The sequence below is a fragment of the Macrotis lagotis genome, chromosome X (genome assembly GCF_037893015.1).
Source record: "Macrotis lagotis isolate mMagLag1 chromosome X, bilby.v1.9.chrom.fasta, whole genome shotgun sequence".
Lineage (NCBI taxonomy): Eukaryota > Metazoa > Chordata > Mammalia > Peramelemorphia > Peramelidae > Macrotis > Macrotis lagotis.
This window is the reverse complement of record NC_133666.1, coordinates 442,833,474-442,845,323: the sequence shown is the minus strand read 5'-3', so window position 1 is coordinate 442,845,323 and position 11,850 is coordinate 442,833,474. Positions and strand designations below refer to the sequence as shown.

General features: G+C 32.5%; 1 pseudogene; it reads left to right on the top strand.

Annotated features, from left to right (window-relative positions):
* The first annotated feature begins 10,838 nt into the window (after positions 1-10,838).
* LOC141500768 (large ribosomal subunit protein uL16-like) lies at positions 10,839-11,477 on the top strand (annotated as a pseudogene).
* The last annotated feature ends 373 nt before the right edge of the window (positions 11,478-11,850 follow it).

The following is an 11,850-nucleotide window of genomic DNA, read 5'->3' as shown; positions in this document are numbered from 1 at the left end:
AGATCTGGTATAGCTTAGGCCACCTTCTTTTGCATTTTTATTAACTTCTTTGATATCCTTGTCCTTTTATTCTTCATGATTAACTTTGTTACTAATTTTTTCAGCTCAATAAAACAAGGTTTTGTAGTTTTATTCTTATGAACTGAATAAGTCAACAGAATAAAATCAGCAGCACCATGTGCTTTGCCATTTGATGGGAACAAGATAGTATTCACAACCTCTTCTTCAGTTAGAACTTCAGGTAGGGACTGACTGAATTCCACTTGAGTTAGACAGTCAATGGCTTCTGCACTGATTGATGATGCTCTATTAAGAACAATATGGAAGTGTTCAGTCCACTGTAGATCCTTCAGCATTGAGTAGTTCAGATGCACAAAGGTCTTAGGTTCATAAATAACTTTCAGGACATAATAAAAGCATTTTTTGTTTGTAACTATCTGCATAATTTCATCTGCCTCATTACTGAATCAAAAATCTTACATCGCTTTAAGCTTTGCTTTTACTTTACTTTTTTTGGAATTAATGCTGCCTCCTTAAGAAGTGGATAAACTATCCTGTTGGTAAACCCTATGGAGTTCTTGTCTTTAATTTGGCAGCTTCTGTATTTCCCTATCATTTTCATCAAATCAGTCTTGATATTTGTGAGGGTTCTGGCCCAGAGGAGCAAATGCAATGCTGTATGCCAGATCTCTGAAAGCTGCCCATTCTTTTTCTGCTCCACTATTGCCAACTGTGTTTGGTCAGTTTTCCCTCAAAGTTATTGACAATTATTCTCCCAGTAGTAATTTTGCCTTAAGGTTACTTCTTTGGTTGAATGTGAATTTTTAGCTTGAAGAGAATGAATCTTATGATTAGTCCAGCACTTTGCCCCACACATTTTCTTTGTCGCTCACATCCAGTCTGTCTATTATCCTTACAATCACGTAGTCTATTAGATGCCAATGATTGCTAGTAGGGTACTTCTAGGAAGTTTTTGTTACATAAAGGTGAATGTAAGACACTGTTTATGATGAGAATATCATGAGATGCACAAATCTTCAGTAGTAGGTGAATTTTTCTCTTGCTATTTCCAACTTCATTCCTCCCAAGGACTCCCTGCCATGTCTGGTAATCTGAATATATGCAAGCATTAAAGTCACCCCGAATTATGAACATATCCTCTTTTGGTACACTGATGATAAGGGTCTCCAAGTCTTCATTAAATTTTTCTTTAACTTCATCAGTATTTGGCATGGTGGGAGCAGAGGCAATGATAATACCATTAAACTTCTTTCAAATGACAATGCTCCAGGTGATGATTCTATTCCAGCTTAGAGCTCCAAAATGGGGGATCCATTGATCATCCTAAAACTTACTGAAATTTTCCAGGTTATGTGGCATGAAGAAGGTATCTCCCAAGAATTCAAAGAGGTCTCTATCATCCAGCTATATAAAGTTGAAGGAATAGGTTAACTTGTGACCATTTCAGGGGTAGTTCTCTTTTAGTCATTCATGGCTGGTAAGATTCTTGCCGGAGTTGTTCTCAGTAGGCTGATCCTTCACCTGGAATATTATCTACCAGAGAGAAAATGTGGTTTCAAAAAGGGTAGAGGAATAGTTGATGCAGTGTTTGCTGCCTAACAACTCCTGGAAAAATGCCAGGAACAGAACAGAGTTCTGTTGACAATATTTGTTGAACTGACCAAGACCTTTGACCAAGACCATAACTTGTTAACATTTATGGAAATGTCAAAATTTGGTGACCTATTTAATGGCAATTTCATGATGACATGCTTGTCCATATTCTGGATAGTGGATGATGCACTCAAGATTACCTCATCAACAAAGGAGTGAAACAAGAAAATATTCTTTCTCCCATGTTTTTAGCATGATGTTTTTCTCTATGTTATCAAACTCTTTCATTGAGAATGAATATTGCCTCAGTCAGCTACCACACTGATAGCAAGTTCTTCAACTTCAAAAGACTAAATGCCAAGAAAAAAGTAGATAGGAGTGTTGGTACAAAATTTTCTGTATGCAGATGATTGTACCTCAATGTTGTCTCTGAATCTGAGATGCGACCAATTATGGATCGATTCTTTGCTGCTTATGCTAATTTTGTTCTGATAATTAACACCAAGAAAATATGGTTGCTCTATCAACCAGCAGCAGGATGTACACATTGACAATGAGGTTGATACATGCACTACCAGAATGAATTTAATAGTTAGGAGGATCCAAAAGAAATGGTGGGAAAGAAGAGGTATAAGACTAACTACCAAATTGAAGGTCTACAGAGGCAATGTACTGACTTCATTGCTACATGTCTGTGAAACCTGGGTAATCTAACAGCACCATGCCAGGAAACTGAATTGCTTCCATTTAAATTTATTCTGAAGATATTGAAGATTCTGAAGATAACCTGACAGGAGAAGGTACCCAACACTGAGGTGCTTTCTTGAGCTAAACTGCCTGGCATTCCAACATTGATACAGAAAGCACAACTCTTAATATGCATTGGACACATTGTTAGAATGCCAGAAGCATGCTTGCCAAAAGAAATATTTTATGGAGGACTCACCCAGGACAAGTGCTCTAACCAAGGGGTCAGAAGTAGATATACTGTGGGCTTATATGTACTATTTGTACCCAACCTGTGCTAGTGCATAGCAAGCTCATATTTGGTTGGTCAGACAGAGTCAGATGCAGATGTCATTTTAGTATTCTTTGATACTGAAGGACAAGAACCAACCAAATGAATAAGTAATTTCATTTAGATAGATTTGCCATTTTTTTTTCTTTTTGTAAGGCAATGGGGTTAAGTGACTTGACCAAAGTCACACAACTAAGTATTAAATTTATGAGCCTGCACTTGAACTCAGGTCCTCCTGACTCTACTGCACCACTTAGCTGCCCCTCCTCTGCACCACTTAGCTGTATTGACTTGTCATTTTTTATATTAGCTCAGCTTACTTACTTACAATTGATATTTACCCAATTATTTAGATCTGATTATATATATATAATGTATAATATATATAATATGTATATGTTATATATATACATATATATACATATATTGGTTTATTTACTGAAAATTTGCTAAAATTGCAAATTGTTTAAAGCAGATTTTTTTAGCTGATTTTCAAAAATTCTCTAAGCATACCATCATATTATATACAAAAAGTGAACTTTATTCAGTATTGTCTATTCCAATTCCTTCATTTTCTTTTTCTGCTCTAATTGTTAAAGTTAATTATTTTCTTTTTTTTTTTAGATTTTTTTTCAAGGCAATGGGGTTAAGTGGCTTGCCCAAGGCCACACAGCTAGGTAATCATTAAGTGTCTGAGGTCGGATTTGAACCCAGGTACTCCTGACTCCAAGACCGGTGCTCTATTCACTGCACCACCTAGCCACCCCAGAAGTTAATATTTTCAATATAATGTTGAGTAAAATGTGCTGATAATGAATATTCTTTTTTAACTTTGATCTTATTAGGAATCTTGCTAGCTCTTCCCCATTATACGCAATGCTTCCTGAAGTTTTAAAGAGATGTGACATACTATTTTAGGAAAATTTCTTTTATTTATATTTTCTCCAGGCAGCTAGGTGGCACAGTAGATAGAACACCGGCCTTGGACTCAGGAGCACTTGAGCTCAAATCCAGCCTCAGACACTTAATAATTACCTAGCTGTGTGGTCTTGGGCAAACCACTTAACCCCATTTGCCTTGCAAAAATCTAAAAAAATAATGAAATAAAAAATACAAAAAATATTTATATTCTCTCTAAAGATTTTAATAGGAATAATTATTGCATTTTGTCAAAACATTTTTCAACCTCTATTGAAATAATCTTATGATTTCTGTTGGTTGTTTATTGATATGGTCAAATATGATGAGAGTTTTTCTAATGCTGAAGCAACCCTGCATTCCTGATATAAATCCTAATCCTATCTGCTCTTAGTGTATTGTCCTACTGATAATTTGCTACAATCATTGTGCTAATATTTTACCTAAAATTTTATCAATATTAATTAGAAAAATTGATCCATAATTTTCCTTCTTTGTTTTGATTTTTCTGGCTTAGGTATTACCAATATATTGATATAAAAGAAGGCATTTTATAGACTCCTTCACTCAAAGAATTTATGTAGAATTAAAATTAATTATTCTTAACTGTTCATTAGAATTCACTGGTGAATTCATCTGATTATGGATGTGTTTTTTCATAGGGAGTTCATTGATAACTTATTTAATTTCATTTTTTTGAAATGGAGTTATTTGTGTTTAATTTCCTATTCTGTTAACTTGGACAATTTATGCTTTTGCAAATATTCTTCCATTTCACTTAGATTGTCAAATTTGTTGCCACACAGTTGTTCAAAATTGCTCAGAATTGTTTTAGTTTCCTAGAAATTTGTTTTTCTTCTTTCCTTGTTTTAATGAAAATAACAAAGGCTTATTATTACTACTACTATTATTTCAGTGAATATAATACTTATTATTTCAGTTTTTATCATAAAATCAACTTAAATTTATTCATTTGGTAGTTTGCTTACTCAAGAATTTATTAATGCCTCCTTTGATTTTCAGGATTTCTAATCTGTAATTTAACCAAGGATTTTAAATTTTTTTCTATTGAATGTCCAATTCATTGATCTCCCCTTTTTCTATTTTATTCATGCAAGTATTTTTATTTATAAAATTTATTGAATAATTGTTTTGGGTGTATTCCACAAGTCTTACTATGCTGTTCCATTATTGTCATTTTCTTTGATGAAATTATTAATTCTATTACATGTTGTGTGACCTATTCATTCTTTAAAATCAGTTTATTTAGTGTCCAATTTTTTTTTTAAATTGAAGATAAGAAATTTTGGTCTTTATTTAAATTCCACAATTCCTTCCATAGTTATGGATGACATTTCCCATCACAAGTCATTCAAAAGGGTCTTTGATTATTGTACTGTTTAAATGAACATGATTGATCATCACCTCATTGTTATTAATGTGTATAATGTTCTTCTGGTTCCACTCATTTCACTCAGTATCAATTCATGCAAATCTTTCCAGATTTTTCTGACATCCCATCCCTCATGACTTTTTATGGAAAAATAGTGCTCCTATTCACACATATACCACTATTTGTACAGCCACCCCCACAATTGATGGACTTCACCTCACCTTCTAATTCTTTGTAATGACAAAAAGAGCTATTAATATATTTTGTCCATGTGATTTTTTACTCTTTTTGAGGATCTCTTCAGGATGCTAACCCAGTAGTGGTATTTTGGGATCAAAAAGTTTGCACATTATCTTTGCCTTTTGGGCATAATTACAAATAGCTTTCCAGAAAGGTTGGATTAGTTCACAATTCCACCAATAATTCATTGGTGTTACAATTTTCCACATACCCTCCAAAATTGATCATTTCCTTTCTAGTCATATTCAAACTGAAAAGTGTGAGATAGAACCCCAGAGATGCTTTAATTTGCTTTTCTCTAATAAATCATGACCATAAATCAGTTTGATTCTTTTGTCCAGGAATTGCCTTTCCATATCATTTGACCATTTATCAATTAGGAATTGACATGTTTTTTTTTTATAAATTTGGCATAGTTCTCTATATATTTTAGAAATGAGTCTTATGTCAGATGCACTACTTGAAAAAATTGTTTTTCTACTTACTACATTCCTTTTAGTTTTGGTTGCAGTGGGTTTTTTATGCAAAACTTCTTAATTTAATGTAGTCAAAATTATCCAGTTTGTATTTTATAATCTTCTCTATCTCTTCTTTATCTACTAACTGCTCCCCTTTCCATCAGTCTGACAGGCAAACTATTCCTAGTTCTACTAATTGGGTCATAAAATACCTTTTATATCTAAATCTTGCATCCATTTCCAACTTACCTTAGTATGGGGTGTAAGATGTTGGTCCATGCCAATTTTCTGCTATACCAACTTCCCATTTTTCCAGCAGTTTTTTTTTTTATCAAAAAGTGAGTCCATATCCCAGAACATGGAATCTTTGGGTTTATCAAATAGAAGCTTACTATAGTCACTTGCTCCTATCTCTTTTGCGCCTTATCTGTTCCGTTGAGCTATCAGTATTAAATAGCTTTGAGGATTGTTGCTTTATAATATAATTTAGATCTGGTATGGCTAGACCACTTTGCTTTGCATATTTTTTATTTATTCCCTTGATATTCTTACCTTTTGATCCTTCATTTGGATTGTTGCAATTTATTCCAGCTCATTAAAGTAAATTTTGGAAATTTGATTGTTATGGAACTAAATAAGCAATTTAATTTAGGTAGGATTGATATTTTTATTATATTTGCTAAGTATACCCATGTGCAATCAATTTTGTCCCAGTTATTTAAATCTAATTTTTTTTTCATGAAAAGTGTGAAAAGTGTTTTATAGTAATTTTCATAAATTTCCTGAGTCTGCCTTGGAAAATACATTCCAAATTATTTAATGTTGTCTGAAGTTATTTTAAATGGAATTTCTCTTTCCATCACTTCCTGTTGTATCTTGTGAGTAAAATATAGAAATGCTGAAGATTTATGTGGTTCATTTTATATCCTGAGATTCTACTAAAGTTACTAATTATTTCAAGTAGTTTTTAGATAAATTTCTACAGTTCTCTAGGAATATCATATCATCTGCAAAGAGTGAGAGTTTTTGTTTCTTCATTATCACTTCTGATTCTTTCAATTTCTTTTATTTCTTTAATTCCTAAAACTTACTTTTCTAATACAGTATTGAACAAGGGAGGTGAAAAGGGGCATTCTTGTTTCACCCCAGATCTTATTGGAAATGCATCAAGTTTATCCCCATTGCATATAAAGCTTGTTAATAATTTTGGATAAATACTGATTAACATTTTAAATAATATTTCATTTATTCCTGTGTTCTCTGGTATTTTAGAAGGAATGGGTGCCATATTTTGCTAACAGTTTTTTCAACATCAACTGAAATAATTATGAGATTTTTGTTAGGTTTGTTATTAATATGATGATTATGCTGATAGTTTTCCAAATATTGAGTCAGCTTTCCATTCCTGGTATAGATCCTTCTTGATCTTTACTATATTATACTAGTGATAATATGCTACAATCATTTTGCTAATATTTTATTTATGTTTTCAAGGGAATGATATTTTGTTTTTTATTGATTTGTGAAAGAAAATTAGTTTTAAAATAGTAGGATGTAACAAACATAAAGAGTTATAGAAATATTGACTATCTACTAAGTCCTTTTTTGCTTGTTGATCATTGTAGAAGAAGGAATAGAGAGCTCTGAATTATAAATGTTATCCTTATTGCTATTCACAATTGGTGTACTGAAGTTGTTTCCTTTTTAAAATTTTTTACCATATTATTTCTTTTTCAAACACCACCAAGACAAGCTTTTACAAAATTTTTTTACAAGATTTTGACTTTTACAGTTTTTCTCCCTCCTTACTTTTTCTCCCTCTCCTCCAGACAGAAAACAATCTGATATAAGCTCTGTATTTATGACCATAATAAACATAGATTGAGATTGAACATGTTATGAGAGAAGAATTAGATGCAAACAGAAGAAAGAAAACAGGGAGAAAAAAGAGGTAATACACAAGAAAACTGTTCAAAACTGAAGATAATACACTTTGGTCTTCTTTCAGACTCCACAGTTTCTTCCCTGGATATGGATAGTATTTTCTGTCACAGGCATTTTAATTATCTTTGATGCTGACTGATGGGAGCAGAAACAAGAGAACAATGTACACATTAACAACATTTTGAGATGATCAGCTCTGGTGGATACAGCTGCTCTTAGCAGTTCAGAGAGCTAGGACAACCCTATTAGAACTGGCTATGGGCAATGCTATCACCATCAAGAGGAAGAAAAACAAAAATAACAAAAAAAAAAACAAAATCCTGCGGAATCTAATGTACACTACATTCACTTAAAAAATATCTCATGCATTTCTTTCCCTTAATACTATTTCCTCAAACAGAAAATGACTACACTCACCTGTAAACATGCTTAACACCAATATTTATGTACAATATTAAATTGATTGTTTGCTACTGCAGGGAGTGGAGTGGGAAGGGAGGATGGAGGGAAATTTTGTTACTTAAAACATATATATGCATATGGATAAATGTTGAAAACTCATCATAATATGAATTTGGAAAAATAAAATATCAGTTAAAAAAATAAAATTGTCTTTGCTTACTGTGCAGCTGAAATAAACAAACACATCATGGTTGATCATGACCCTATGTTGTTTTTAATGTACATGTTCTTCTGCTTCTATTCATTTCACTCAGGATCAATTCATGCAAGTTTTTCCAAGCTTCTCTGAAATCCTATCCATTATGATTACTTTTAGAACAACAGTGTTGCATGTCCTACACATACCACAATATATCATTCTGATATAAAAAAAACCCACTTTGTATGCAGTACAATACATTCTAGAATTTGGGTCTATTGTATTATTGAAACTGTTGCTGAAATCCCTGGTCTTGGAGGTTAGCATGCCACTGGATATGGTTGTGATTTTGCCTATGTTACTTTGGCCTTCATGATTTCTGTCTTTATAGTCTGGAAAAACTAATGTAATGTTAAATATTTAAAATATTTGATATCTACCCAGGAAATAGCTATTCAAATTTCAAAAAAGTATTGAAGCCATATGGAAACCTGACAATCATTTCTTATTCTTGGTCTTGGAGCTCAGTGTAAAGTGCCATTAAAAATATGCCCCTTCTCAATCAATTCTTTTTGAAGCTAGTTGACATTACTCAGCCATAGAAACTAGCCAGCTACAGTCTCATTGTCATACTTTCCTGGGAGCAATTTGAAAAGGGTGTGAACTAAAAGATGTTTGGAGTGCAATGTATTCTAGGAGGTAGCAAGACAACTAATGGGGCAAATTCCCAGAAGTTGGGATTAATTCTGTTGGTGGAAGGCTCATAAACCATAAGGCCACTCCTAGTTGAGGAAGAAGTGGTCTTGTGGAAGAATTGAAGTGGAAGAATTGACATGACTTATAAAAAGTCTAATTTGGGAGGCTTACAGTACTTTGGGGTAGGAGAAGTTGTGACTATTGGAACTGTATTTCTGCAGAAAGATGTATATTTAATGCTATTAGTTGGGCTTTCATTCTCTTATTTATGTTGTTGAGACTTGATCCTTCTTCAATTCCACTGGTCTGCTAAGCTATCCCCTCAGCCCTCATTTTGCCTTTTTTTATCTCTTGCTGCTATTTGAAAGACCTCAGAGGGTTTCTGGTGAGTTAACTTCCACATTTTGCTTCATCTGTATCCTGCAGATTGTACCAGGAGCTTTGTGGTTATTGGAATTGTAAAGAAGGGACTTTCATCTAAAAAAGGGATCTCTGAAAAAAATGTAGATTTTCTTCAAATTCTGACATAAGGTGAAGAGTTTTTGATTTCTATGAACAAAGTGAAGGTAATTCTTATGAACTTGGTTGATGATAAGAAAAAAAATTACTTTTTCATCCTTAAAAAGTGAAGGGGGTAAGTGAGAGGTATTACAGATGAATGTTGATAAATAAATTTCATTTATTTATTTGATTTTGGAACTTAGGGCTTTGTTATTAACTGGAGAGAAGAACAATATAATTTCAGGGAAACATTGGAAGTTGTTGACTGTTTTATTCAAATAAAAATGGACTGTATGCATGTCACAGTTTTCAATAAATCTTTCATGTTTTTGATTCTTTAAAAACATATAAGAATGGAAATTATATTTTTCTAAAAGGTAATATAATGAAGTAATAACAATACTAAACATATATGCACCAACTGTTATAGTAGTCAAATACCTAAAGGAAAAGTTAAATAAGTTACAGGAAGAAATAAAATTATATTAGTGGGGGACTTCAAATTTCCCAACTCAGAACTTAATAACTATAAGAAACAAGGTCAGTTAATGAGAAGAATTTTAGAAACGAAAGAAAACTGAATTGTAGTAGAAAGGAATATATATATATATATATATATATATATATATATTATATATATATATTAGTTAATTTTTTATTAGTTAATCTTTTAGTTAGTGCCCATCACATGCACAAACATTGGCCATATATTTAAGCATAAAAAATCTCACAACCAAATTCAGAAAAGCAGAAATGTTAATGCATCCTTTTCAGAACATAAAGCAATAGAAACAAAATTCAACAAACATCATTAAAATTAAATGAAAAGCAAATAATATAATTTTAAAGAATGTGTCAGTCATAGAATGAAATAAAAAACTCATTAATTCCCTTAATGAAAATGAGAACAGTGAGATGGTATAATGAATTTATGGCAAGTTGCAATTAGGGAAAAACTGATATCTCTATACGCTTACATTTGTAAAATAAAGAGTAGATCAATGAATCTGAACCAAGTTCAACTATCAAAAGTAAAAAATAAAGAGTATTAACCGTAGAAAGCTACTATTTTGATAACAATGATAAAAATGCTATCTCAGAAGAGGAATGAAGTGACAAATTGCCTACATGTGAAACTTTAAACCTGTTTATGAATTGGATTCTAATCCAAAACCTCTTGGAAGAGCTCAAAAAGAATTTAAAAACAAGATAAGGAAAAGAAAAATAGAGAAAACAAATAAAGGAAAATTATGAAAAATTGACTGAAGAAATTAACTTCCTTAAAAGTAAAAATGACCATATGGAAAAGGAATGCAACTCATCAAATGTAATAATGATGATGATAACAATAATAATAATAATAATAATAATAATAATAATAATAATATTATAATACTGGAGAAGGAAAAGAAATCATTTAAAAGTAAAATTAACCACTTCTTGTCTGCCTTAGCTATGGGGTGTTGCCCTGCTCGCTGCTACAGATATTGTAAGAACAAACCATATCCAAAATCACACTTCTTCTGAGGTGTCCCTGATGCAAAGATACAGATTTTTGACTTAGGTCGAAAAAAAGGCTAAAGTAGATGAGTTTCCACTATGTGGTCATATGGTGTCTGATGAATATGAACAACTTTCCTCTGAAGCTTTGGAGGCTTCATGGATTTTTGCCAATAAATGTATGGTGAAAAGTTGCAGCACAGATGGCTTCCACATTCATGTTCGACTGCACCCTTTCCATGTTATTCAAATCAACAAAATGTTATCTTGTGCTGGTGCTGATAGACTCCAAACAGGCATGTGAAGTGCCTTTGGAAAACCCTAGGGTACTATTGCTCATGTACATATAGGACAGGTGATCATGTCTATTCACACCAAAGTCCAGAAGCATGTGATTGAAGCTTTGTGGCCAAGTTTAAATGTCCTGGTTGCCAGAAGATTCACATCTCAAAGAAGTGGGGCTTCACAAAATTTAATGCACTTGAATTTGAGGACATGGTAACAGACAAACATCTCATTCCTGATAGCTGTGGGGTCAAGTATATCCCTGGTCATGGTCCACTGGAGAAATGGTTTGCATTCCACTCATCATAAAGTGGAAGGATACTATGAATTGTTTTAAGTAGTTATCCTTGCTTACCCCCTGGTTTTAACTACAAATAAATCTGAACTGATACTTGAAAATAAAGGAAAATCCACCAAATGTAAAGGGAAACACAAAACTCAACATAAGAAAATAAACTCTTAAAAATTAAAAGTAGACACATAGAAATTAATAACTCTAAGAGACACCAAGATTCCATCAAACAAATGCAAAAGGCTGAAGAAATAAAGGAAAACCTCAAGTGCTTTTTAGTAAAAACAAATGACCTGGAAAATAGAACTGGGAGAGATAATTTATGAATTATTGGTCTATCAGAAAGGCAAAATTAAAAAAAAAGTCTGGCCAATATCATACAGGAAGTTA